The 12,279-nt window shown below is 45.5% G+C and overlaps 1 protein-coding gene across 3 annotated transcripts in view; it reads right to left on the reverse strand.

Moving 5' to 3' along the window:
• Nucleotides 1-12,279, reverse strand: part of RAB30 (RAB30, member RAS oncogene family) — a 51,938-nt gene that overhangs the window by 22,702 nt on the left and 16,957 nt on the right. The window contains exon 1 of one of the 3 annotated variants that reach the window (XM_075050136.1): nt 10,179-10,200. The exons of the other annotated variants lie outside the window; for them this stretch is intronic. The gene's annotated coding sequence lies outside the window, so the exon portion shown is untranslated. Of the gene's footprint in view, nt 1-10,178; nt 10,201-12,279 lie in introns of those variants that run through there. 3 annotated transcript variants of the gene reach the window in all.

A 12,279-nucleotide genomic window follows, 5' to 3' on the forward strand; every position in this document is an offset into this window, starting at 1 on the left:
TGGCCACCTGGGCACACTGCTGGCTCATATTCAGCCGGCTGTTGACCAACACCCCCAGGTCCTTTTCCACCAGGCAGCTTTCCAGCCACTCTTCCCCAAGCCTGTAGCGTTGCATGGGGTTGTTGAGACCCAAGGGCAGGACCCAGCACTGAGCCTTGTTGAACCTCATACAATTGCTCTTGGCCCATCGATCCAGCCTGCCCACATCCCTCTGTAGAGCCTTCCTGCCCTCGAGCAGATCAACACTCCCGCCCAACTTGGTGTCATCTGCAAACTTACTGATGGTGCACTCGATCCCCTTGTCCGGATCATTGATAAAGATATTAAACAGAACTGGCCCCAGTACTGAGCCCTGGGAAGCACCACTTGTGACTGGACACCAACTGGATTTAACTCCACTCACCACAAATCTTTGTGCCTGGCCCAGCAACATGCCGGGTAAAAAAAAAAAACCAAAAAAAACCCAAAAAAAACCAACCACAACCAAAAAAAACCCCCAAACAACAACAGCAAACAAAACCCAAAACTATCCACAGCTGCAAAGGCTTCTCCACATTTAAGGATAAAGACTGAAATTATATTAAGCCAGAAACACTGATAATTTGCACCTCAGCTTTATCCCACCTCAAATCCTCATTTACAACCTCCTGCTCCAATTAGGCACACAGAAGGGTCTGCAGCCTTTTCCACCTGCTGGAGTTAACCAGGAAGTTAGGGTGGGTTTTGATGTATTTATACAGTTCTTAATGAACAAGTATTTTCTGTTCTTCATCATCCAACAGCTATAAACAAAAATAAATTTACCTAACTGCTGCTGTTTGAACTCGAGCTGTTTATGCATACAGATATTACATTGATTGCACATACCATATGAGCCAGGAAATTCAAAGCTAAGGCTAATATTTCAAGCAGAAAATTATTCCTTGCGGGCCAGAAAATTGCAGGGAACTTGGGTCTGGACATGCTGCTGCATTACGTAACTCAGGATAAAATATTTTCATTTCCAAAGCACCTGCCAACCCAAGTGGGCTCCTGCACTCGGCAAGCGTGAGCCCAGCTCATGCCCCTCTGCACACAAGCAGCCTGGATTTCCTTCTGCTCCCTTGCCCACCGTCCTCACTCCTCCTCTCTACAAGGTTTAATCTCACTTCCATTCACACTGGAAAAATGAGAAGACTTCATCCCCACGAAAGCCTGGATCACCCATGCCTCTGCTGCTGGTGGCAAAGCCACAAGCACATGGGATCCACGCTTTCAGCTTGGTGCGACATTAAAACTCCAGGGATGTCCTTCCCAAATTCAGGGGAGAAAGATTTATTGCAGGCACCTGGGGTTGCAAAGCCCAGCATTTCCCATCTTCTCCCATCACACTTGCCATTCCAGGCGAGCAATATCCAGTTGCCCGTGCACTGGCAATCCTAAACATGCCTCTTCATCAAGGATGGTCCCTCATAGGAAGGGAGGTCCTGAGTGCAGAAACACTATGCCTCCAAGTGAGATTTCCCAGGCAGAAACACAGCAGGTTTCATCTTCACATGCATCACCTCCAAACAGTGCATACACCTTCCATGGTGCATTGGGCATGCCATGTACTGACACTACCACTGATAAATTCAGGCTAAAAAAGTCCATCCAATGCTTCCAGGAGGCATCAAGAAACTACGCACGCAGTGCAGGGAGGTGTGGGGCTTCCCTGTGCACGACAGCCCCATCAGCATTCATTGGCTGACCAGCTGCCAGTCATTCAAACGTCTAGACACATTTGAAAAAAAAGAGCAAATTGCATCCAAACTTTCCAGCTGGAAAAAGCAGTATATTATGAAAACCTCAGCCCTACCCTATTTGGAGAGATTCCTGCTCCTCAACCCTTTGCTCAGGATATTTCTCTTACAGAAATCAAGCGAGCTGAGTAGGTTCAAGTTCTCATGTACCACAGCTATGTTTTATCTTGCAGATATATTTCTATAAACAGCAGAAAAGCTAAACCTGAGGGGGTTTGCATCAACGACCGCACAGAGCACACAGCCCTTCCCCTTACCTCTTTTGCCATCAGGGGAAATTCGCAGCTCACTGGACTACTTTGATCAGGTCCTGGCTCATACATTAGTTGGCCTTGAGGAGCTTGCGCAAGTGCTACGGAGGAACCCACTGACCAGTGATTACAGGCTCTTCACCGTAAAACCAGCAGGTAAATCCAGCACCAATATCATCCCAAGGAAGAGCCTGGAGCAGGAGCTCTGCTTTACTGGGCAGAAGGAGCTCAGGAAAGCAGGATGCTCAGCTGTGATGCCCACGCTCAACACGAGAAGGTCCAGCCTTGCCACAGCCCGTGGCTGGACACCAGCTCTCCTCGCTTCCAGAGATCACTGACTGCAGACTGCCCTCTTCATCTGCCTGCTTTGCTTAATGGTGGAGGTTACGGATCTCGCGTTCAGGAGCAATCTTTGGATTTTCACATGTTCCTGGCATCCCCTGATGGTGAAAAGGCTTTGTGTCCATGCTGTCTGCCTCTGGGGGAAGTCTTCTGGGGGGCTTTGCCAGTGCCGGTGTTAAGAGTAGCATTAACACACATCGTTAATCATTTTCTGTTGGGCGGTGGAAGGGTGGGTGGTGTTTGGGTTGGACACAGCCTTGAGGGTCTCGGTGCCACCAAAGGCTCTTCAGGAGAGACCAGGCAAGTCACAGCTGCTGCAGTCCAGTGTCCTCATTTAACTTTCCCACCTCCTGGAGAGAGGGGAGACTTGGTAACATTCCTAACACACTTCAGTGTTGGGAACAGCCATGGAAGTGCAAAATATCACATGCAGACACCAAGTTATATTCCATCAAATATATCTGAGGATTGAACTGTTAATCAGTGATGATTCTCCTCACACAGATAAACGAACTAATCTGATTTCTGTGTTACTTAGCACAAATGAGATACACACACAGTACTTGCAAAATAACAAATAGAAAATTAATTTCTTTAGGATTAAAAAAAGCTGACATGCACATCCACAATGCCACAATAGTGGCTGATGAAACCACACACCAGCAGCAGCTCACCCAGGATATGCACCATTTTTGGAAAACTGTTTCCCAGCATGAGAACAGTGCTGCACTCCATTTACTGGCAGAATCTGGGTTCTGACTGCAAAAATGTCAGTGCAACCTTAACATATGCTTTTATAAACATCTTTTAAGACATGCCTGGACATGGAGGCCCAATACTGCATGCTCAAAACAACACTCTTTGTTTTGGCCACATTTTAGCAAACCATGCAACCACCAAGCTGAATGCTCTGCAGCAACACATTTTTTGCATGGAAGCAGTTAAATACTCAGCCAGCACAGCAGGCAGGCTGACTTCCAAGCGTAGAAAACTGCATTGCCAGAAATCCAGCCAAAAATGCTGTTTTAGCCACTCAAAAACAACCACCTCTTCCCAAAGGGAAAAAAAAAAAAACAAACCAGAATGATTTTTTTTAAAACTACAGCCAAGCATTAACTGGAACATGCCTTGCATGGAAAAGCCAGGAAAACTTCCTAAGCCCAGCTCTCTACAACGGGAAATAAAGCTCCCACACCAAGACATGACCCACTGAAATGAGGAAACCCATCAGCACCTCAGGTGAGAATTACTCTGCCTTTAGAAACAGGGTGCAGGATCAGGCTGAACCTCAGGTGTGTCCCATGAGCTGGGCGAGGTTTTTGGGGACAGCAGCCCTACAAGCAGGGAGGCAAAGCTGGAGGAGGAATAATTCGCCCTTGGTGCAGAAGAGAGGTATGTGCATGTCAACCAGGTAAAAGGTAAAGAAATCTTCTGATGCATTAAGTTTGCTGGGCTGGCATGGGTTTGAGTGGCATCACGGTCATATGTGGAGATGTTTTGACATTGGGTGAGAGAGATCTAATGAAACACTTGCAAGATTAGACAGTTTGACACCAATGTTTTTGACAAGATACGAGAAAAGCTATCACAACTAAAGGATTTCAATAAAATATTTATGAGAACATCGTGACTCAAATGAGGTTGCAAATACAGAAGTATCATAAGTGTAAGTATGTCATTACCCAATGACATAAGTCCCATAGATGTACTGTAAAATGTGAATATGTACACTAGATAGTTTGGGTTGTAAAAGCATGTCCAAGAAAATTTTCTGGAGTTTTAACTACAATGACATGTCTTACTGCTGTTGACCATCTTGTTTTGATTGTGCCAGAGACTGCGCTATGAACAAACTAGAAATTTTTGCTAATAAGGCTTTGGTTTGTAAGAATGCTTTTTAATTAAAAAAATAAGCAGGTATTTCCACCTCTTGATTTCTGCTCAAGTTAGCTTGTGATTTACTGGGATTTACATCACTTCTCCATCAAACCTAGTAGAAGTAACAAGTAATTAAGCCTCGTCTAATCTGACTTTCACATGGCTGAGATCAGCATGCAGAGGGCTGTGCTCGGTACCCTGCGGCTTGGGCTGCGGGATCCACGGCACTATGCGTGATGCTCCTGTACTGTGTCATCCCATCCCACTGGTGAGACCAGGCTGGGCCACCCCAACAGCGTCCTGCAGGAGCAAGCAAAAAGCTAAAAACTAACTGCTGTATTAAGATGAAAGGTTGCTGTTTGTCCACAATGGACAACAGGATCCACAAACCAAAAACCAACCCCAAAAATGTCGGCTCTTGGCTCTGTGGCTTGGGACAGATATATCAGACTTAAGAGGTACCTTTCCCAAAACATAATGATAAATTAGCAATACCAGCAGTAAAGGGAAGAGGTAATAAGCAAGATAAAAATCCTAGAATGGTTTGGGTTGGAAGAGACCTTTTAAAGATCATCTAGTTCAACCCCCCTGCCATGGGCAGGGACACCTTCCACTAGACCAGGTTGCTCAAAGCCCCATCCAACCTGGCCTTGAACACTGCCAGGGATGGGGCAGCCACAAATTCTCTGGGAAACCCGTTCCAGTGTCTCACCACCTCACTGTAAAACAAAAACAACAAAAAAAACCCCAAACCAACAAAAACACCCCCCTATCTTGCACACTGTTCTTGACAACATATTTCATCATCCATTGAGTTGATCTTACTAATATTCAGTTACACCTTCTGAGGAGCAGACGCAGTACCTATCTTTCCTCCATACCAGATTCAGTCTGTGTCCCATATACCAGATCTCCAAAGAGGAGATGCACACTCTCCTGCTACAGCTATGTGCACTTCTGCTGGCTCTCTTAAAATACAAAGAATCAAAGCCAAAACTGCAAAAGCCAAGACACTACTGCTGTAAGAACTGTACCTGCACTATAGAAGCTGTAAAAAAAAAAAAGAAAGAAAAGGAGAAAAAAAAATCACATTTCTCTGAAGCATTAGGATTGATAAAGTTTTAGTGAGAGAATCTTGACCCCTAAACTAGCACCTCTCATACATTTTATGTTGCAGCCTGAAGTGCAGTGAAGAAGCCTTCCAAGACAGTTACTTGAAGGAGCCTTCTCCAGGAAGGAACACAGAATTATTAGGGCAATTAATCACACACTGCAGGTAACCCACCTTCAGTCAGTCATTTGCATCTGGATTCTGTAGGGCAGCATCATCCCGGTGACTCAAGAGGGAGGCTGACATCACCAGGCAAAACTTTTAGGCATGCCCTCTAATTCAAGAGCATAGCCTGCTACTAGAAAGTAGGATTGCTACGAGAAAAGGGTTTTTTGTTATTTTTTTTCAACTTACATGAGGAAATAAAGTGATCCTGTGTTTCAGCTGGAGGCTCCCTTATCACAGCCACAGGTACAACATCAGCCAGCCACATGGGAGCTGTGCATCACACCCCTGTGCCACCACAATAGGAAAGGAGGCAATTTGCAACACCACGTTGGTATTTAGGAAGGACTTCTGCCTCTGTTATGCATTTTAAAGGAAGTTCCTCCCCCCAGAATTATAGCTTTTTGGAACATGAAGTGACAGAGGAATAAAACAGAGTTAAAGCGTTACAGGCTCCTGTTAAGAGGGCAGAAGCAACGCAATAGCATTGACTCCTTAAATCCTTATGGGGAGGAAGATGAAGATGCTGGAGAAGATGAGGGCAGCTCAGGGAAGCTCATCTCCCAGCTCCCTGCTCCTCCAAAGACAAGCTTAAGATCCCAAACCAGGGGGCCCTCTCTGCCACAAAGATCAAGTTTGGGGTGATGGGTCTAGGCTAGTCCTAGGCTGATTAATTGCCCCAGTGCTCCCCAGTTCATCACCTCCTCTTATTTCCAGACGGGAAGCGCATTTGGCCTGTAACATCACACATGCTCATGCATCCAAGCAAGTATGCTTCTGCTTCATAACAAAACTGCACCACCAGCACAAGCATTGTCCCCTTTAAAGAGTTTTCCCCTCTAAAAATGCTCTCATTTGATGGAAACCCCTCAGCTGGGATCAGCCAACCTGTCTGGCAAGCGGCTGAGCTGACAGGGAATATTCTTTGCATTTCTGCAAAGAAACACTGCGGTACAGTTTTAACTGCGAGTATCTGCCAGAGAAGCAGATGTTTCACAAAAACAAATTGTTCAGAGGAGGAAGAAAGTGGAAATAATAGAGACTTGGGTGTAGCTTCAGGGCTGGTTTAAGCTGATGCAAGCCCTGCTGCTTCCAAAGGGAAGGTTCCCAGCCCTGCCCGCACAGCCATGCCTGTGCCCAGCACCCTGCCAGCTACAGGAAGGACTGGGGAAAAAATCTGGGGGTGAGACAGCAGAATTAGATTTTACAGCCCTGGTCCCAGTATTTCATTTTTGTAAAAAAGTATCTTTACTGTAACTAGTATCTCTATAATGGTAATTTCATATCATGGCTCCTGCGTAAGATTTTTTTATAAGGATATCACAGGTCTCTTCATAGAGTAAAGAACAGTGTTCATGTTCTGGTTTGATTTTAGCTCACATGCTAACACATAGCCTGTTTTCAGTTCCCCCTTACAGTTTCAGGTGGTTACAGTACTTTTCACTTGTGCTAAACCACCACAAAAGTACAGTTACTCATATAGGGCAGGTATCTACTGTTAAAACCTTATTTCAGCTTTGGGCCAGCTGCAATTCAAGAGACCGCATGTGTTAAATTTGACACACACACCAAAAAAAAAAAATCCCCAAAAGCAAAAAAGCAGCTTTAGAGTGGAAGCTTTCTGTTCTATGTCTCCTAACACTACAAGGACATTACTTAAATAGCTTACCTAAAAGCCTGAAATCTGAAAAAATAATTAAAAACAGTGTTCCAGGGGCAGGGTCTTTGAGATTATTTAAAGCTGATGCAGCAAGTAGTACCTTGAGGACTAAAGCAGGCAGGCCCCCACAAAACCAAGCATTGCATGTGCATGCACACACACACAGAGTAAAAGACTGCATCAGTCACAGCAGCTCTCTAGCCCAGATAAATCATGTCTTCACCTCTGCACACCTCTACTTCCAGCTCAGCTACTCCCCATCTCCAGCCACACGGGTTAATAAATTATTGCAGAGATGTGCAGATAGAGATTTGCATTTGGAGAGAAGGTGAGGGAACAACTGCAGATTCTGCAGCACCAATATTCACACTTTCGATGTTGTCGATGTTCAACACCCTATGACATAGCCCAGGATCTCCCAAAGCGTGGTACTTTTGCTCAAAAATACCTTCCCATCGCAAATATGATCTCTCGGGGCTTTTCTAATATAGACGTTGCTGTGTTATATATAACACCACATAAAAATACAGAGATTGTCCTTTACTACTACTGATCTCCTGGCAGCAGCCTGCTGAAGTTTTGACCTCTTTGGGACTAATATTAGGAAGCAGAAAGTTCTTTCCTTTTGTTTACTTAAAGCAAACAGTAGCCAGTCCTCAGTAGGCACCGATACCAACATGACATGGGCAGGCAGGGACCTTCACGCTCACAGCTGCATGGTCATGGGGACGCATCTTGGCACGTCAGCACCATGTTTGTGACCATTTATTTTTATTCCTTAGCAACAGAGAAGCTCCCAGGGTTGGGTTTTTGGTTTTGTTTGGGGGTTTGTTTTTTTTTTGCGTGTGTTGAATCTATATTTGGCACCCTGGGGAAATTCCTGAGCAGAAGATAGCAATTTTTAAAAGAGAGGATAAATGCTAGCACTCAAGTTTTGCTGACAGTAACACCACCCCCAGGCTTTCGGTTAGCTTGAAGTGCTCAGACCTGGAGCTAACAGGAGTCCTCACATGGACCAGGCATCAAGAGTCACATCCATCACACTTTCTGCCTTTGCAAAACCTTGCTCCAGCATAAGAGCAGGAAAAGATTTATTGGCTCATAAAGTCTCTAAGCCATTTGTATCATGTGTAAACCAACATCTCCAAGGCTCTGAACTTCATCGCTGTTCAGCAGCACTGATTGGTCCCACAATGGTTTTTGTCCTGTGGGAGCCAGGACCCCTCAGTAATAGCACTGTCTCAAAGAGGGTGAAAAAACCAAAAGAAACTTCAATACAATACAGTAATTCTGAACTAAGACACCATTCTTGCCATAAATCATGGAAATATCAATATCCCCCAGCTCTCTACAGCTCCCAAGCAAACATGCAAATTAAATCCTGCCTAATCTACATGAGAAAAACAAATAATACCTGATGTTTCCCAACTCTGTTAGCAACATGGCCTTTAAAAAAAAAAAAAGATTTAATCATAGGAGGATGGAAAAATCACATGGCTCGGCGGTTTCATTGGTTGTCATGGCAAATGAAAATCCCTGACTCTCCAACTTGTGTGTTTTAGAGGAAAGGAGACAACAAAAATGCCCTTTTTTTACGACTAGAAAGGAATGTTTTCCTAATAATCGCTCGTGAACCCACTGCACACTATATATAAACAGCTGCTCCTTCCCAGGGAAAATGTTTGCTGTTTCTTACTGAGCGATTCTCAGGGATCCAGGCAATTCAGCCCCGGCAGACATTCAGGCGCGGGTAATGAGAATCATGTGCTTTTCTACGTGGTGACTTCTTGCCTGCCAAAGGGAGCTTGAACTAGCTGGGGGGTGTCTCAGCCCCACGAGGGCTCTCCCACCGGCTCGGCACGGCCGGGGGATCCTGGCAGCGGCACAAGCCCCCTCCCCTGCTCCCACACTCAGCATCACCGCCGCCTTTCTTGCCACACGTCCAATAACAGGGGTTTCTTCCTGTGTTCTCAGAGCAAGCCAAAACCGTGGATATTTGCGAGTTTTCGTCTGCCAGACAGGTAACAGCAGCCAAGACACCCCGGCGTTTGCTCCAACGCGGGCAATCCGAAGCACCTTGCACCCTGCCTGCACGACCAGCACCACGCACCTTTCATTACAGTGGATTTTCTGAATATAGGTGGGAGATAATTTGGCTGTAACTTCAGGAGCAGGTCCCTAAAGAGCCTGCTCCTTCCAGCCACGCTGCCTTTTGGTTTTGCTGCATGCTAAGGATCTGGGAAGTTGAGTATATCCACGCGGCAGATTTACATCAGTCATTTCACCGCCAGGTCTTATGTGGTTGGTTTTGTATGCAGCCCTTCCCCTCCTGCAAATCCTTCCCTTTGCTCCCGGGCTCCAACGCAAGGCCTTTTGTCTAGAAGGAACAACAAGACCCTAAGGAATAATGTTTATTCTACAACGTTGTAAGCGATGCTCCTCTGTGCGTTAGGGGTTTTCTGCCACCCCCATCCTCTGCGGCTGCGTGGGGAGGGACCAGAAGTTGCACAACCCCACACATGTGGCTGGCTGGAAAGCAGCCCCTTCTCTAACAAAAGCTGCAAGTTCCTTCCCTTATATTCCCCCAAAAAGCAGCTGTGTATGAAACCGCTCCACGGCACTGCAACGCTGGCTGCATACGTACACCGAGGGCAACCGAACCGCGCTCCTCCCCACGCTTCATCCACAAACCCAGCCGCAATCAGGGACGTCCGTGCAAATTAGGTAAAGGCAGAAGGATATAACAAGGATAACCAGTTTGGATCCTTTATCTTTTAGATAGGAGGCAGAAGGAAGGAGATTCATCATCATCCTCCCCGGCTGGGCTGTGCCTGCAGGGCTGTGGGTGAGCCACCCACCTTCTCATTTACAGCTTGCACATACCAAAAGGAGGTCACTTTGTATCGAGCATGAGATAAATAGATTTCCACAATAACTTTTCAGCTCCAGCACTGAGAATGGTATCACAAGCCTCATACGTTAACCCTTACCCACACCATAGAGCCGAAACTTCGAAGCTGCTGAAGTTACTGGAAATGCAGCCGCAACCCAGGGGACAAGGGAACTTGGCTTTTTCACCCAGGCAAAAAGTCAAAACCAGGAGACAGGATATTTCCATGCTGAACTCCAGCCAGAGCAGCCGTCGGCATGCCGGTCCTGCAGCATCCCTTCCCTGCAAGGGTTGCTGGCTTGCAGGCTCAGCCCTCCAGCAGTTCGGGGTCCGGAGCATTTCTGGATTGCTATGCACGTGGGTGGATGCAGGGAGGGATGGGCAAGGGAGAAAGCATGGGCTGAAGGGGAATTAAAAGACAGGCTGAGAAAGAAAAAAGAAAACAGAAAGCAAGCCAAAACCAAGCAAGAAAAATTCTCTTTAAGGTATTACACCGGAGTGGGCTGAGACTGTTGGATACCACACAATTTTACTCCTTTAAGTTGAAGGGATGTGACAGAGCAAATGTTTTTCATCCTGACTAGGAGACTTTGTCCTGAGGCTAATGCCAGCTGGTTACACTCAGGTGTTCAAGATCTTGACACACAACCCTGAAAGAAAAGCCTTTCGGTCACAAAAAAGACTGCATTAGCAGCTTCTTAAATACATATATACTTTGACATTTTTCTTTAGGTTAGAGCTTATCAAAGGAGATGGCATGAGCCAGACAGACTGTGCTTATGGGGGTAAGAAACATCTCACATTTGTTCATTCCTTGCATTTCTCCAATTTTACACAAAACTATTTGGACCGCCACCATTTGTTCTTTAACAAAACGTGCAGTCTACCCAAAACGCTATTTGTAATTCAAAACTCAACATAAGGCATTTTCATTTAGTAAAATACAGAATTCTCTTCATGTTTCAGTTTGCCATTTATCCCAAACACAAGCAGAGCCTTGCCGTCCCCCAGCACAGCACACTCCCATCAAGTATAAAGCAATGTGCGAGCACCAGCTCCTACTGCACAGCAAATTGCCATTAGTTATAAACAGATTTCATGTCTAACAGAGCCCATCTAAAGCGAAGAAGGGACTTCTAAAGAAGTTCTAGATTTATTTCTAGTCCATTCTATATGTATTTCTATACTACATGTGACTGAAATTGGATATTCAGGACTGTACCACAAATCAGAGAACAAACAGATTATTTGGGGGGGGGGGGGTGTGCATGTTTATCCTCTCAGCAGGGGGAAAAAAGGTAAAGATAAAGACTAGAAGTCAGAATATAAGACTTTTTGGCTCTGCTGACAATGGCTTGTAGGACTGGTCCTACATGGCACTTTAGATTTTATTCTTCCCTACGCGGCAGTCATTATATGCATTGTTCTGACCTGGCACTGCAAGACCAAACCCATCCTGCAAAGCTCTGTGCAAGGAATTTTTGCAGCAGCATTATCTTAAGACTTAACTTTGAAAGCAGATTTACAAAGTCACTGGTTTTCTCTCTGAAAACAGAGGGTTTGCAAGACTTACACGATTTTATTACAGTGAGCTAACTCCAGCAAGAACAAGCGAATTCTAGCTTTGAACCACCTTTTCAAACTACGCTGTTCTCCAATCTATTTAGTTTCTCTCCAAGGGAAGAGAAATCTTCACTGTTAATGTGTGCTGCTGCTCCGTTGTAATGTAAGCACCTTAGTGTGTCTGCAACAGTCATGTGCAGAGCAACTTAAATTAAGCCAGCCTGAACAACTGGATACATGTATGATAAAAAGCAAAAAAGAAGCTGCTGTGGTGGTAAGGAATCCAGGCAGGGTAACAAGGCTTGCAAAAGTGGTTTCATCTGGACTAGGGTATTTGCTTAGCTGGCAGTGCTCTGAATTGCTACGGATGACGGTGAAAGGAAACACATTATAGCTGTAAAAATCTAGGTTTAAAGGAAGAAAAAGTGGTTTAAAGAAACTGTGAGGCAATTCCAGGTTAGGATTACAAAAGAAATAAAAGTTACAGGGTGAAAAGACAAGGGAAATGGGAAGCACAGAAGGATACGGGATGAATCGGGGATAAGGATGCCTGGGTGGATGCTGCTGGAGGACCAAGGCATGAGCCCAGCCAGCAGCACTGCGGAGAGGAGCATCCGTGCCCGGCACAGCAAAACAAG

Source organism: Buteo buteo, chromosome 18 (genome assembly GCF_964188355.1).
Source record: "Buteo buteo chromosome 18, bButBut1.hap1.1, whole genome shotgun sequence".
NCBI classification, from domain to species: Eukaryota; Metazoa; Chordata; class Aves; order Accipitriformes; family Accipitridae; genus Buteo; species Buteo buteo.